We start from the raw sequence: 14,289 nt of genomic DNA, 5'->3' as shown, positions 1-14,289 counted from the left end.
GGATAGATGCCTAGGAGTGAGATTGCTGGATCAAATGGTAAGTCTAATTTTAGTTTTTTGAGGAATCTCCATACTGTTTTCCACAGTGGTTGCACCAATTTACATTCCCACCAACAGTGTAATAGGATTCCTGTTTCTCCACATCCTCTCTAGCACTTATTGTTTGTACACTTTTTGTCTTTTTGTCTTTTTGCCTTTTCTAGGGCCGCACCCACGGCATATGGAGGTTCTGAGGCTAGGGGTCTAATTGGAGCTGTAGCTACTGGCCTACGCCAGAGCCACAGCAACGCAGGATCCGAGCCACATCTGCGACCTACACCACAGCTCACGGCAACGCTGGATCCTTAACCCACTGAGCAAGGCCAGGGATCGAACCGGCAACCTCATGGTTCTTAGTCAGATTCATTAACCACTGAGCCACGACAGGAACTCCCTATTTGTAGACTTTTTGATGATGGGCATTCTGGCCAGTGTAAGGTGGTACCTAATAGTGGTTCTGATTTGCATTTCTCTAATAATGAGTGATGTTGAACATCTTTTCATGTGTTTTTTGACCATCTGTATGTCTTCTTTGGAGAATTGTCTATTTAGATCTAATGCCCATTTTTTGATGGAGTTGTTCTTTTTTTTTTTTTTTTTTTTTTGGTATTGAGCTGCATAAGGTGTTTATAAATTTTGGAAATTATCCCATGTCAGTCAGTTCATTTGAAAATGTTTCTCCCATTCCATGGATTGTCTTTTTGTTTTGTTTAGGGTTTCCTTTGCTGTGCACAAACTTTTAGGTTTAATTAAGTCCTGTTTGTTTATTTTTGTTTTCATTGTCAATACTCTAGGAGGTAGATCTGAGAAGATGTTGCTGTGATTTATGTTGGAGAGTGTTTGGTCTTTGTTTTCCTCTAAGAGTTTTATAGTATCTGGTCTTATATCTAGGTCTTTAATCCATTTTGAGTTTATTTTTGTGTATGGTTTTAGGGAGTGTTCTAATTTTTCATTCTTTTCCATGTGGCTGTCCACTTTTCCCAGGATTACTTATTGAACAGGCTGTCTTTTCTCCATTGTATATTCTTGCCTCCTTTGTCATAGATTAGTTGACTGTAGGTGCGTGGGTTTAATTCTGGGCTTTCTATCCCATTCCCCTGATTTATATTTCTGTGTTTGTGTCAGTACCATATGGTTTTGATGATTATTGCTTTGTAGTATAGTCTGAAGTCAGGGAGCCTGATTCCTCCAGCTCCATTTTTCTTTTTCAGGATGTTTTTGGCTATTCTGGGTCTTTTGTGCTTCCAAACAAACTTTAATATATTTTGTTCGAGTTCTGTGAAAAATGTCCTTGGTAATTTGATAGAGATTGAATTGAGTCTGTAGATTGCCTTGGGTAGTATAGACATTTTGATAATACTGACTCTTCCAATCCAAAAGCATGGTATGTCTCTCCATCTGTTTGTATTATCTTTTATTTCTTTCATCAGCATTGTATAGTTTTCAGAGTACAGGTCCTTTGTCTCTTTAGGTTTATTCCTAAGTATTTTATTCTTTTTGATGTGAAAGTAAATGGGATTATTTCCCTAATTTCTCTTTCTGATCTTTCACTGTTAGTATATAGAAATGCAGTTGATTTCTGTGTATTAATTTTGTATCCTGCAACTTTGCCAAATTCATTGATGAGTGTCTTTAGGATTTTCTAGCTATAGTATCTTGTCATATGGAAATAGAGTTTTACTTCTTCCTTTCCAATTTGGATTCCTTTTATCTCTTCTCTGATTGCCATGGCTAGGATTTCCAAAACTGTGTTTAGTAGTAGTGGCAAGAAAGGACATCCCTGTCTTGTTCCTAAACTCAGTGGGAATTCTTTCAACTTTTCACCACTGAGATTGATGTTGGCTGTGGGTTTGTCATATATGGCCTTTATTATGTTGAGGTAGGTTCCCTCTATGCCCACTTTCTAAAGGTTTTTTTTTTTTTAATCAGCAATGGGTGTTGGATTTTGTCAAAGGATTTTCTGCGTCTATTGAGCGTATCATATGGTTTTTATTCTTCAGTTTGTTAATGTGGTGTATCACACTGATGGATTTGCGGATATTGAAGAACCCTTGCATCCTTGGGATAAATCCCACTTGATCATGATGTACAATCTTTTTAATGTATTGTTGGATGTGGTTTGCTAGTATTTTTTTGAGGATTTTTGCATTGATGTTCATCAGTGAAATTGGCCTGTAGTTTTCTTTTTTTGTGGCATCTTTTTCTGGTTTTGGTATCAGGGTGATGGTGGCCTCATAGAACGAGTTTGGGAGTGTTCCTTCCTCTGCATTTTTTGGAATAGTTTCAGAAGGATAGGTGTTAGTTCTTCTGTAAATGTTTGATAGACTTCACCTGTGAAGCTATCTGGACTTTTGTTTGTTGGAAGTTTTATTAATCATAGTTTGAATTTCAGTACTTGTGACTGGTCCATTCGTCTTTTCTATTTCATCTTGGTTTAGTCTTGGAAGACTGTACTTTTCTAAGAATTTGTCCATTTCTTCTAGGTTTTCCATTTTATTGGCATATAGTTGCATGTAGTTGTGTCTTATGATCCTTTGTATTTCTGTGATGTCCATTGTTGCTTCTCCTTTTTCATTTCTAATTTTATTGATTTGAATCTAGCTAAGGGTTTATCAATTTTTTTGAACTTTTCCAAAAAATAGCTTTTAGTTTCATTGAGCTTTTCTATGGTTTTCTTCATTTCTATTTCATTTATTTCTGCTCTGATATTTATGATTTATTTCCTTCTGCTAGGTCTTGTCTGTTCTTTGCTTCTCTCTCTATTTGCTTTAGATGTAAAGTTAGGTTGTTTGAGCTTTTTCTGGTTTCCTGAGGTAGGCTTGTATTGCTATAAACTTTCCTCTTAGAATGGCTTTTGCTGCATCCCATAGGTTTTGGAGTGTCATATCTTTGTTGTCATTTGCTTCTAGTTATTTTTTAATTTCCTCTTTGATTTCTTCAGTGATCCATTGATTGTTTAGTAGCACATTGTTTAGTCTCCACGTGTTTGTGTTTTTTTGCCCTTTTTTTTTTCTTGTTGTTGATTTCCTGTTGTATAGTGTTGTGGTCGGAAAAGATGCTTGATATGATTTCAGTTTTCTTAAAGTTACTGAGGCTTGATTTGTGGTCCAGAATGTGATCAATCCTAGCAAATGTTCTGGGTGCACTAGAGAAGAATGTGTATTCTGCTGCTTTGGGATGGAATGTCCTGTAAATATCTTTTAAGTCCATCTGGTCTAATGCTTCATTCAGGACCTGTGTTTCCTTATTGACTTTCTGTCTGGATGATCTGTCTATTGATGTAAGTCAGGTGTTAACATCCCCCACTGTTATTGTATTATTGTTGATTTGTCCTTTTAAGGTTGTTAGCAGTAGCCTTATATATTGATGTGATCCTATGCTGGGTGCATATATATTTACAATTGTTATATCTTCTTGGATTGATCCTTTGATCATTATGTAATGTCCTTCCTTGTCTCTTGTACTATTCTTTATTTTAAGGTCTATTTTGTCTGATATGATTATTGGTACTCCAGCTTTGATTCCCGTTTGCATGGAATATTTCCTTCCATCCTCTCGCTTTCAATTTGTATGTGTCCCTAGAAGTGAAGTGGGTCTCTTGAAGACAGCAAATATGTGGGTCTTGTATTTGTATCCATTCAGCCAATCTGTGTCTTTTGGTTGGGGTATTTAGTCCATTAACATTTAAGGTAATTATTGATATGTATGTTCTTATTGCCATTTTATTAACTGTTTTGGACTTGTTTTTGTTGCTCTTTTTTCTTCCGTTCTTCTCTTGTTCTCTCCTCTTGTGGTTTGATGACTATCTTTAGTGTTGTATTTGAGTTGATTTTTCATATTTGTGTATCAATTGTAGATTTTTGGTTTGCAGTTACCCTGAAGTTGGATATAGGAGTCTATATATATACAAAGTTGTTTTAAGTTGTTAGTCTTTCAATAGCAAGTGCATCTCTAGTGTCCTGCATTTGTACCCTCTTCTTTTCAAGATTTCTTATTTTGGTAGCATATTTGTGTGTGATTTCCTACCTTTACTGTATATATGCCTTTACTGGTGAGCCTTGTCATTTGTGGTAGTTTTGTTTCTAGTTGTGGCCTTTTCTTTTCTGCCTAGACTAGTTCCCATAGTATTTGTTGTAATGCTGGTTTAGTGTTTCTGAATTCTCTTAGCTTTTGCTTATGTGTAAAGCTTTTGATTTCTCCCTTAAATCTCAATGAAAGCCTTGCTGGGTAAGGTAATCTTGGTTGGAGGTTTTTTCCTTTCATCGCATTAAGTATATCATGCCACTCCCTTCTGTCCTGCAGAGTTTCTGCTGAAAAATTGTCAATATCCTTATTGGAGTTCCCTTGTATGTTATTTGTTTCTTTTCCCTAGCTGCTTCCAGTATTTTCTCTTTGTCTTTAATTTTGGTCAGCTTAATTACTATGTGTTCCTCCTTGGGTTTATTTCATATGGCACTCATTTTGCTTCCTGGATTTGAGTGACTGGTTCATTTCTCATGTTAGGGAAGTTTGGGGCTATTATCTATCTCTTTGAATATTTCTTCTGTCCCTTTCTCTCTCTCTTCTCCTATGGCACCCCTATAATGTGGATGTTGGTGTGTTTAACGGTGTCCCAGAGTTCTCTGAGACTCTCTTCATTTCTTTTCAATATTTTTTGTCTTTTCTGTACTGCATCAGTGATTTCCACTAGTCTGTCCTCCACCTTGCCTATTTGTTCTTCTGCCTCCTGTATTTTGCTACTGGTTGCTTCTAATGAATTTTTTTATTTCAGTTATTGTATTTTACATCTCTGCTTGCTTAAGTTTTAAATCTCATATTTCTTTGCTCAGTGTTTCCTGTACATTATCAGTCTTTGCCTCCAATTTATTTCCAATGTCTTGCATCATCTTTAGCATCATCAGCCTAAAGTCTTTTTTTTTTTTCCTGGAGGCTGATAATCTCCAGATTACTTAGCTGTTTTTCTGGGTTTTTTTCCTTGCTCCTTTATCTGAGTTATGGTTCTCTGCCTTTTCATTTTTATAGGTTTTTGGTGTTGTCTCCTTTTTGCAGAAAATGGAGTTATAGCCTCTCTTACTTCTGATGTCTGCCCTCCTTGTGGCTGAAGTTGGTACAGGGGCTTGCTGTAGGCTTCCTGATGGGAGGGACTGGTGTCTGCCCACTGGTTTTTGGGTCTGATTCCTATTCCTCTGGTGGGTGGGGCTTTTTCTCTGGGTGAGATTAGAGGCTGCTGTGCCTGAGGGTGGGGGTCTTTAGGCAGCCTGTTTAGTAATGGGTGGGTCTGTGATCTCACCTGGATTATTGTTTGGCCTGGGGCTTCTCTGCACTGATGGGTGGGGTTAGATTTTCCCAAAATGACCACCTCTAGAGGAACACATGCTGGTGAGTATCTTTGCTTCCAATGTCCTTCCCCCACAATGAGCCACAATCACCCCCTGTTTTCCCAGGAGATCCTCCAAGAACTGCAGTCAGGTCCAACCCAGATTCCTATGGAGCCTCTGCTTTGCCCTGGGACTCAGTGCAATGAAAGCCTGTGTGCACTTTTCAAAAATGGGGTCTCCCTTTCCCCCAGTACCGTGGTGCTCCTGCACACAAGCCCTACTGGCCTTCAATGCCAGATGCTCTGGGTGCTCTTTCTCCCAGTCCCAGATCTCCAGGCCTGGTGACCTGACATGGGGCTCAGAACTCTCACTCCTATAGGTGAGTCTCTGTGATAATTTCCAGTCTGTGGGCTTCCTACCAGGGGGGTATGTGGTTGCTTATATCACATAATCACCCCTCCTACCGTCTTGATGTGGCCTCTTCTTTGTCTTCTGGAGTAGGATATCTTTTTGAAAGTTTCCAGTCCATTTGGTTGAAGGTTGTTCAGACTTGGTTGTAATTTTGTTCAGAAGTCATTTTCTTTTGAAGGGAAAATATTGTTGGAAGGACTGTAATCACCTTCAAAATAATCTCTTTAATTCTGGGTTGTGCTGGGTCTTGGAAACAGGAACATGGCTCTATTAACAAGACTGCTGGTCTTTCTGAAGAGTAAGAAGTTGACAAAGGTTAAGAGCAGAGACATCAGTTAACACTTTCCCCCAGCATGATGCTGAGATGTGGATGTTGGGATCACTATGTCCTCACCAATGGGTAGGTGGACCTCTTTTGGTGGGATAAGCATAGTGAGTGCACATGAGCACCGCTATTTCAGATGACAGTCCTTGTATTTGCCAAACACCCATTCATGTTCAGTATCTCACTGGACTTCAGTCCTGGAGCTGTTAGACAGTATGGTCCTGGATCATCCCCTTTTCACAGAGAAAAAGGCTAAAGCTCAGTAACATCAAATGATGCTCTGGGTGTCCTGAGCAATTGGTACAGGAACCCTGGTTTTTGGACCCCAAATGCATTGCTCTACCTCAGAGCTACCACCTAACCCCTGGTACTAACGTGTAGCACTTGAGGGCAGCATGTTGTATTTGGTTGAAACTCATTTGATAATAACTTGATTTTACACTCTCAAATTCCCATGATTTTAAATAACCATTTAGGAATGAATTATAACTATTTTTTCCTGCTTCCTCTTTCAAAATATGCTCTGCTGATTTTGATTAGGAAAAAAATATTGTAACTGTAGTTTGGCTTGTAGTAGTGATGCTTCACCAACCAAGCATGAGATGGAAGTTCAAGAAACATCAGTAGAGAAAAGGGAGATTTCCTCATTAATAAAAGCAATTAGTGTGTCCCCAGCTGAGCAACTAGCTAGCCCAGGGGTGTTCTCGTGCACTGCAGGCATCTGAGTGCAGTCTGTTAACTGGGCAAGCTACTCTTGGCAGGAAGCTAAATATCGTCATCGATTTTAATTGTTCTCTCCACTTTACAACTCCCGATTCACAGCCGATTGTGCTTAAGAAGAGTTTATTTTCTGGAGAGAACTTCCACTGTGTCCAGCCCTCTGAGACAGCAAAAGTAGTCTGCATTTTGAAAAAGCAAAGAGGAACAAATAATGTCTCTCAATATTAAAGCAAAAACTCCCATGCCCAGTGACTTCTTTTGAGTGAATCATGCCTACTAGGGAGTCATAGATAGAACTGATAGTCAGACTATTGCTGTCTTCTTCCCCATCTCTTAAAATGAAGCCCCAGAACAGAAAGCCTAGTGTAGGTGGGAATTATTTGGAGATTCCAGGTGAGATTATGGATGGGAATCCCACAGTCCCTGTAACCAAGAGACCTACAGGGCTTGGAGGGCTTCCAGCACTTCCTGGCCCTGGCATAGCTTCCTCACTACTTAATGGAGCAGGGTTTGGTCTGTTCTTTCACATATCAAGAACAGACACATTCAGTTTCTTTGTGTAATGATGACTTCATTGTAAATGCATATGGGAATAAAAAGGGAGAGAGAATTATCATCTCTGCCATAAATCCAGGCCTCATGAACAATAGGAACAGTCATTGCTGTCAGGAGCACAGCAGTGGGTCTAGTTAGCCTGAGAGAGTCCTGGTGACGAAAAGGCCACTCTGGCTGTCCAGAACTCAGTTCTCCTCTCTGTGATGTATATTTTGTCTCTGATAATGAATAAATAACCTATATTTTTCTATTTCTGATTCTTGAATTCAGCTTCTACTTTATTTTTGCTTTTTCACTGCTACCGTCTCCATGGATCTCAACTCTTCCATGAAGCTGTCATGGATTTGTGTTATTTTATGACTGTCCAGACTCTCACCACTTCCCTCCTTCCTAATCATACTGTATCTCCCTAATAAAGAATCCTCAATCATGACCATCTTGATGGCGACAATACCTCACATCCACTGCAAAAAATTAAGGGGCCCTGAAGCTCTTGCTCCTTTCCTTCTAGGACTCAGGGGGTAAGAACTCACTTAGATTTTGCCAATATGATTATTTTTTCTAAAACTTCAAATCTTGAGAAAATGATGCAAGAATTTGAAAATGGTTAGAGACATTCATCTCAACAGCAGTGGCGCATATGCAGTATGCATTGTTCCTGTGCATGACCTTGGCTCCTGTTTATTTTGCTGATTCTCTGTATTTCCTATACATCTCTAATACAGGTATCCCACAGAGCTATTGCAAATTCTGGTCTCAACTACCACAATAAAGTAAGTATCACAATAAACCAAGTCACATTAATTTTTTTTGGTTTCCCAGTGACCACAGAAGTTATGTTTATACTGTACTGCAGTCTATTAAGTGCTCAATGGCATTGTGTCTATAAAAACAATGTACATACCTTAATTTAAAAACAGTGCTGTTGGGAAAATGCCTGATGCAGGGTTGTCACACACCTTCAATTTGTAAAAAATGCAATATCTGCAAAGTGAAATAAAGGGAAGAGCAATAAAATGAGGCATCCTGTATTTTTTTTTCTGTGCTTCTTACAGATTTCTTTCCAGTAAATTTCCTTCTCTTATAAAACATTAGAATGTAAGTGCCACAGGAACTGAGACACATTCCTGTTTATTCACTATAAGCTTAGTGCATCAAGCATTGTTTGATATGGGGTGAGTATTCAATGACTATTAAATAAATTAAATAATAGAGTATCAATTATTATGCTTGCAACTAAGTCTGAATGACACAGTTCAGGGAGAGGAACTCAAGCAGAGCCCAGTGGTCTTCCTGAATTAAGACAGCGTTTGGACTTCAGAGAAGCTGATGTTCTTAGAATGTATGAGCAAGAATATTGAAGAGAAGGAAACTGAACACTTGGAAGACTACAATGATCCATAGGGGATGTTCTTGAATCTTTAAGCAAAAGCTTATCTATGCACGCATGGGATGGAACTCTATGAGGCTGAAGGAAGACGCTCCAAAAGTCATAGGTTGAATAATTCCCTAAATTCACACAGATTTTTTCCCCCTGCAACCAGACTGGAGAGACCTCTCCTTACCTGGGGCATTTAATCCTGAGAAAATTCTCACCCTAGTAGTTGGGCTCAATCATACCTAGCATAAAGGCTGCTCTGGATCTGTCCTAACAAAGCATGAAATAAAACCTTGAAATGATTAAATCGACTTGTAAGTAACTTTACTGCCTGTCAGAAATTCAACACTGTTTAAAGAAATAAAAAACCACAAACAAGATAAATTTCACAATGTCTAACATTAAAAAATCATGAGGCATGAAAGAAAGTAGGAAAATATGACCTATAATCAATAGAAAAATGTTATAAAGAAACAAGGGAAATGGTGTAGTTAGCAGATAGGGTTTTAACACCAATCACAAATATTATAAATATGCTCAGGGATGTAAAGGAAAACTAAACATAATGATAAGAAAACTCAAGATTTTCAAAAGACCCACATGGATCTTCTAGAGATTTAAACTAAAATATATACAACGAAAAATTCACCAGAAGCAATTAATAGCATATTAGAGACAGCAAATAAATGAACAGTGAATCTGAGGATGAAGCAATAACAACTATCCAAAATGAAGCAGCTTGGTAGAAAAAAATGAATAGAGTCACTGAAGTGTGAAGCACTATCAGTCTAACAAATGTATAGGCGGATAAGAGAAAGAGGGAGAAACAAAAAAGTTTAGACAGAAAACACTTGAAGAAATAATAGGCAAAAACGTGTAAAATTTGATGAAAACTGTAAGCCCACATTATGAAAAGTTTTATAAATTCAAAAGAAACATGAAGAAAATCACACAAAGGGACATTATTATCAAATTGTTAGAAAGCACCTATAAATACAATTTAAAGTGACTGATAGGGAGTTCCCATTCGTGGCACAGCAGAAACTAATCCAACTAGGAACCGTGAGGTTGTGGCTTCGATCCCTGACCAGCCTCAGTGGGTTAAGGATCTGGCATTGCCATGAGCTGTGGTGTAGGTCACAGACATGGCCTGGATCTGGCGTTGCTGTGGCTGTGGTGCAGGCTGGCAGCTGTAGCTCCGATTAGACCCCTAGCCTGGGAACTTCCATATGCTGCGGGTGCAACCCTAAAAAGCAAAAAAAAAAAAAAATAGGTGACCAATGAATAATATTTAAGATTATAAATAATATTTATTTAATATCATTACATATTATTAAATATTAATTTGATATCATTAAATAATTATAAATAATATCTAAAGCAACCAGAAAAGCATGACATTATAGACAGAAAAACAAAAAAAGGTTTACAGCAGATCTTTAATCAGAAATTATGTTATCCAGAGACTATAGAGTAACATCTTGTGGGTTGAAATACATTATTAAATGATGACTCTATATCCAATAAAAATGCCTAAATCAAGGCCATTCTAGACAAAACTTGCCAGAAATTTTGCTTTATAAGAAATGGTAAGCAAAAATGTTCAGCAAAGTTCTTCAGCCTGAAACAAAATGTTGCTAGGTAGAAATCTGAATCTATGTGAAAAAATGAAGAACAACAAAAATAAAAAGTAAACTCTAACTTTTACCTCATGTCACAGACAAAAATTAACTCAAAATGGATCATAGTCATAAATGTAACAATTATAAATATTAACTTTTAGAAGAAAACATAGATACTTTGTGATCTTTCTTAGAACATTAAAAGTATAAACTGTAAAACAAATAATTGCTTTTTTAGGGACACTTAAGAAAAAGCAGATATAAGGGAAAATATTTGTAAAGCATATCTAATAAAAGACTTGTATCCTAAATACATAAGTATATCTTACAATTCAATAATAATAAACAAATTGGTTAAAATTGGGCAAAGCCGTTTTAGCAAAGATATAGCACTGGTGAAAGCCCATGAAAAGATATTCAACATCATTAGGGCAATGCAAATTAAAACCACAATCTGCATTCATTAGAATAGTTAGAATTTTTGTAAAAAATGGCAATGTCAAGTACTGATAAAGAGCAATTGGAACCCTCATACTTTACTGATGGACATTCAAAATGGCACGACTGCTTTGGCAATCATTTTGGCAGTTTCTTGCAAAGTTAATCATATCCTTACTCTATGACCTAGCAATTTCAATCTAGATCCTTACCCAAGAGAAATGAAAACTTATGTCCACCAAGACATGTATACAAATATTCATAGCTGCTTTATTTAAAACACTTCAAAATTGGAACCCACCTAAATATCCATCAAGAATTGAATGCATAAATAAGTCATGATATATCCATCTAGTTATCAATAAAAAAGGAACAGACTATTGCTATGCCAAAATATCAAATGAAAATGAAAATTATTATGTTAAGTAAAATAAGCCAAATAGGGAGTTCCTGTTGTGGCTCAGCAGTAATGAACCCAACTAATATCCATAAGGATGCAGGTTTGATCCCTGTTCTCGCTCGGTGAATTAAGTATCCCACATTGCCATGAGCTATGGTGTAGGTTGCAGATGTGGCTCATATCCTGTGTTACTGTGGCTGTGGTGTAGGCTGGCAGCTATAGCTCTGATTCAACGCCTAGCCTGGGAACCTCCATATAACACAAGTGTGGCCCTTAAAAAGAAAAAAAGCCAAATACAATACTATCTATATAATAACCTAATTCTTTTACTCTACATAGTGATATGTGTGTGTGTGTATATAATCATATGACATATATGAAATATATATAATAATTGTATATATCCACCATTTTTATGTGTGTGTGTGTGTGTGTGTGTGTGTGTATGGTGGTACTTTGTTATGGCAGCTCTAAGATAACACACATGATTATATGTGTCAAACCTGTGAAACTATACTCTTAAAATGGGTGGTGATTATTTTATGTAAATTGTATAGACCTGATTAAAAACAAGGGCTTTAGAGGACAGGAAGCCTGGAATGAATCTATCGTAAACCCCTAACTATATCCCCAAGAAGTTCAAGACATGCATCTTTTTCCAAAAGCTTGCGTTTGAGAAGTGTTCTCTGTTGACTGAGTGAACTATGATTCCTGACTGCAGCAGGGAGAAGGAAGACAGCGCAGGAACTGGCGGAGCCAAGGTTATATGGTCACCTTTCATTTTCTCCATAGTTGGCAGCAGAGCTGAAGGGGCAGTTTGAATAGTCTGACCTGCGAAGAGTATGGTGGTGGTTACTCTTTCATTGGATCCCTCAGGCATAGAGATGGCAGGCCCACTAAGGCTTTCCCTGATTTGTCAATAAAAGTAACAAAAACACACCCGTGAACTAAGCAGCCCTGTTAGAGCTGTCACAGCCTCTCAGTGTTCAAATTCAATCTCAAAACTAAAGAGGAAGCCACATGTCCTTGAGCAAGGACTCGCTGATAACCCTGCAAGGCCCTCTGATCTGTTCGCCATCACACTCATGTTTGGAGGGGGTGTAGGTGGGAATCTAGAATCTAAATTTCCCCAAAGAGACCCATGTTCATTATCCGGGGAATATGTATACTGGGGAATATAATAAACTCTAAAACTGTATGGAAACGTGGACACTGTTTCCAAATAAATACTAATTTCAAGGGATTCAGAACATAACATCACCGTTTCCTACCTAAGTGGAGCTTATGGGGCAGGTGATAAAGTTTGAATAAAACCTGCTTCATGAAAAAATACACGGAGATTTCACATCATTCAGTGATTGTTCTTCAACTTGGTGAACAATTGAAATATTAACCTTCCACAGTTGGAGCAAAGAGAATATTCATTGGTTCTTTTTGTTAGTTTTAGTTGTGAGATATAATGTATAGAATTCAATGGTTTTCAGAGTTGTGGGTTTATCACCACCAACAATTTTAGAACATCTCATCACCTCTCAAATGAAGCCTGTGCCCTTAATCTACCACCCCCAAATCCTCCCACCACCCCTAGCCCTAGGAGACTACTGATCTACTTTCTGTCTATGGTATTGTCTATTCTGGATGTTTCATTTGAATAGAGTCATATATGTGGTCTTTTCTATCTGGTTTCATTTTGGTAAGAGCATAATATTTTCAAGGGTCCTGTTGCAGCATCAGTTAGTACTGCATCTCTTTTCATGACCAAATGATATTGCACTGTATTTAGAGACCACATTTGATTTTCCATCCTCTGGTGATGGTCATGCAGGTTGTGTCCATCTTTTGGTTATTATGGATAACGCCGCTATGAACGTTTGTTAGGCAGCAGAAAGTAGTGATGGCATTTGGTATTTGACATAGCTGGTATACCAATCCTTTCTTCCACATGGCACATTGTTCCCTCCTGGGCAGCTGGGGAATGAGCGTTTGTTGCAGAGTCAATCCATGAGCCTGGGGTTCTTGAGTCTTGGAGCAAACTGCTCAATGGTTTAAGAGATGCTGGAGGTCATTTCATAGCTGCTATGGCACAATACCTCCAAGACACTCTCTTCCTGCTGCAAGATTCTTCTGTGGCTCCTGCTGTCTGGTCTTCCAGAGATCTGGATCTTGCCTAATCAACTAGTCTCCACTCAATCCTGGAGGCCCAGTATCTTTTCAATAAATGGTTCCTTTTTGCATAGGAGATCCAGTTATTTTGTGTTTATTAAAGTTATGTATGTATATTACCTGGTACAATACTCTGCTCTGTATAATTTTCTTTATAGTTCTGTATTCAGCCTTTATTTATTTATTTATTTATTTATTTATTTTGTTAGGGCCACACCTGCAGCATATGGAAGTTCCCAGGCTAGGGGTCAAATCGGAGTTGCAGCTGCCCACTACACCACAGCCACAGCAACTTGGGATCCGAGCTGTGTCTGTGACCTATACCACAGCTCACAGCAATACAAGATCATTTACCCACTGAGTGAGGCCAGAGATCAAACCCGCATCCTCATGGATACTAGTAAGATTTGTTACTGCTGAGCCACAATGGGAACCCTTGCATTCAGACTTCTTAAGAGAGAGGATATGACTGACTTGACCAGCCACCATCTTAGAATCATCTAAGGAAGGTGCAGCTGGGTAGATATGTCATCATATCCCAGAATTAAGAATAATTGCCAGTATACACATTTTTTTTAAGTCAAGGACCCAGCCTAGTCCAATCTATTTCTATGGCATAGCCACATGCCATCAAAAACAATAACCTATAACAATTTTTATGAGAAAGTGGCTGTAACTCATGAATAAGGACACCTCATGGGAGCTCTCTGATCTTCTCAAAAGGGAGCCTTTTAACTGGCAAGTATTTTGTGTGCTTCATTAGTATAATATAGAACGCTCAGAGGATTTAACTTTCTGTGCCAGTGGATTCCAGCTGCTATAAGACTCTCACATGGTGGCCCTTGAGAGCTTTTGTAAATGCACATGGGGAGAATCCCAGCTAAAGCTCAGTGCTATCCCTCATCTCTCTAACTGCTATG

The 14,289-nt window shown here is 38.2% G+C and overlaps 1 protein-coding gene and 1 long non-coding RNA gene across 5 annotated transcripts in view; one reads left to right on the top strand and one right to left on the bottom strand.

The window, feature by feature from the left end:
• LOC102159559 overlaps positions 1 to 14,289 on the top strand; it is a 620,195-nt gene that overhangs the window by 554,332 nt on the left and 51,574 nt on the right. The gene's annotated exons all lie outside the window — the stretch shown is intronic.
• Positions 5,838 to 14,289, bottom strand: part of RFC3 (replication factor C subunit 3) — a 378,546-nt gene continuing 370,094 nt past the window's right edge. The window contains exons 16-17 of one of the 3 annotated variants that reach the window (XR_002336479.1): positions 8,273 to 8,352; positions 5,838 to 6,059 (exon numbers count right to left, since the gene is read on the bottom strand). The gene's annotated coding sequence lies outside the window, so the exon portion shown is untranslated. Of the gene's footprint in view, positions 6,060 to 7,114; positions 8,353 to 14,289 lie in introns of those variants that run through there. The other 2 variants (XR_002336478.1, XR_002336480.1) reach the window with 2 other exon arrangements.

This window comes from Sus scrofa, chromosome 11 (genome assembly GCF_000003025.6).
Source record: "Sus scrofa isolate TJ Tabasco breed Duroc chromosome 11, Sscrofa11.1, whole genome shotgun sequence".
Taxonomy (NCBI): Eukaryota; Metazoa; Chordata; class Mammalia; order Artiodactyla; family Suidae; genus Sus; species Sus scrofa.
The sequence above is the reverse complement of the archived record's forward strand: the minus strand, read 5'-3'. Positions and strand labels throughout refer to the sequence as shown.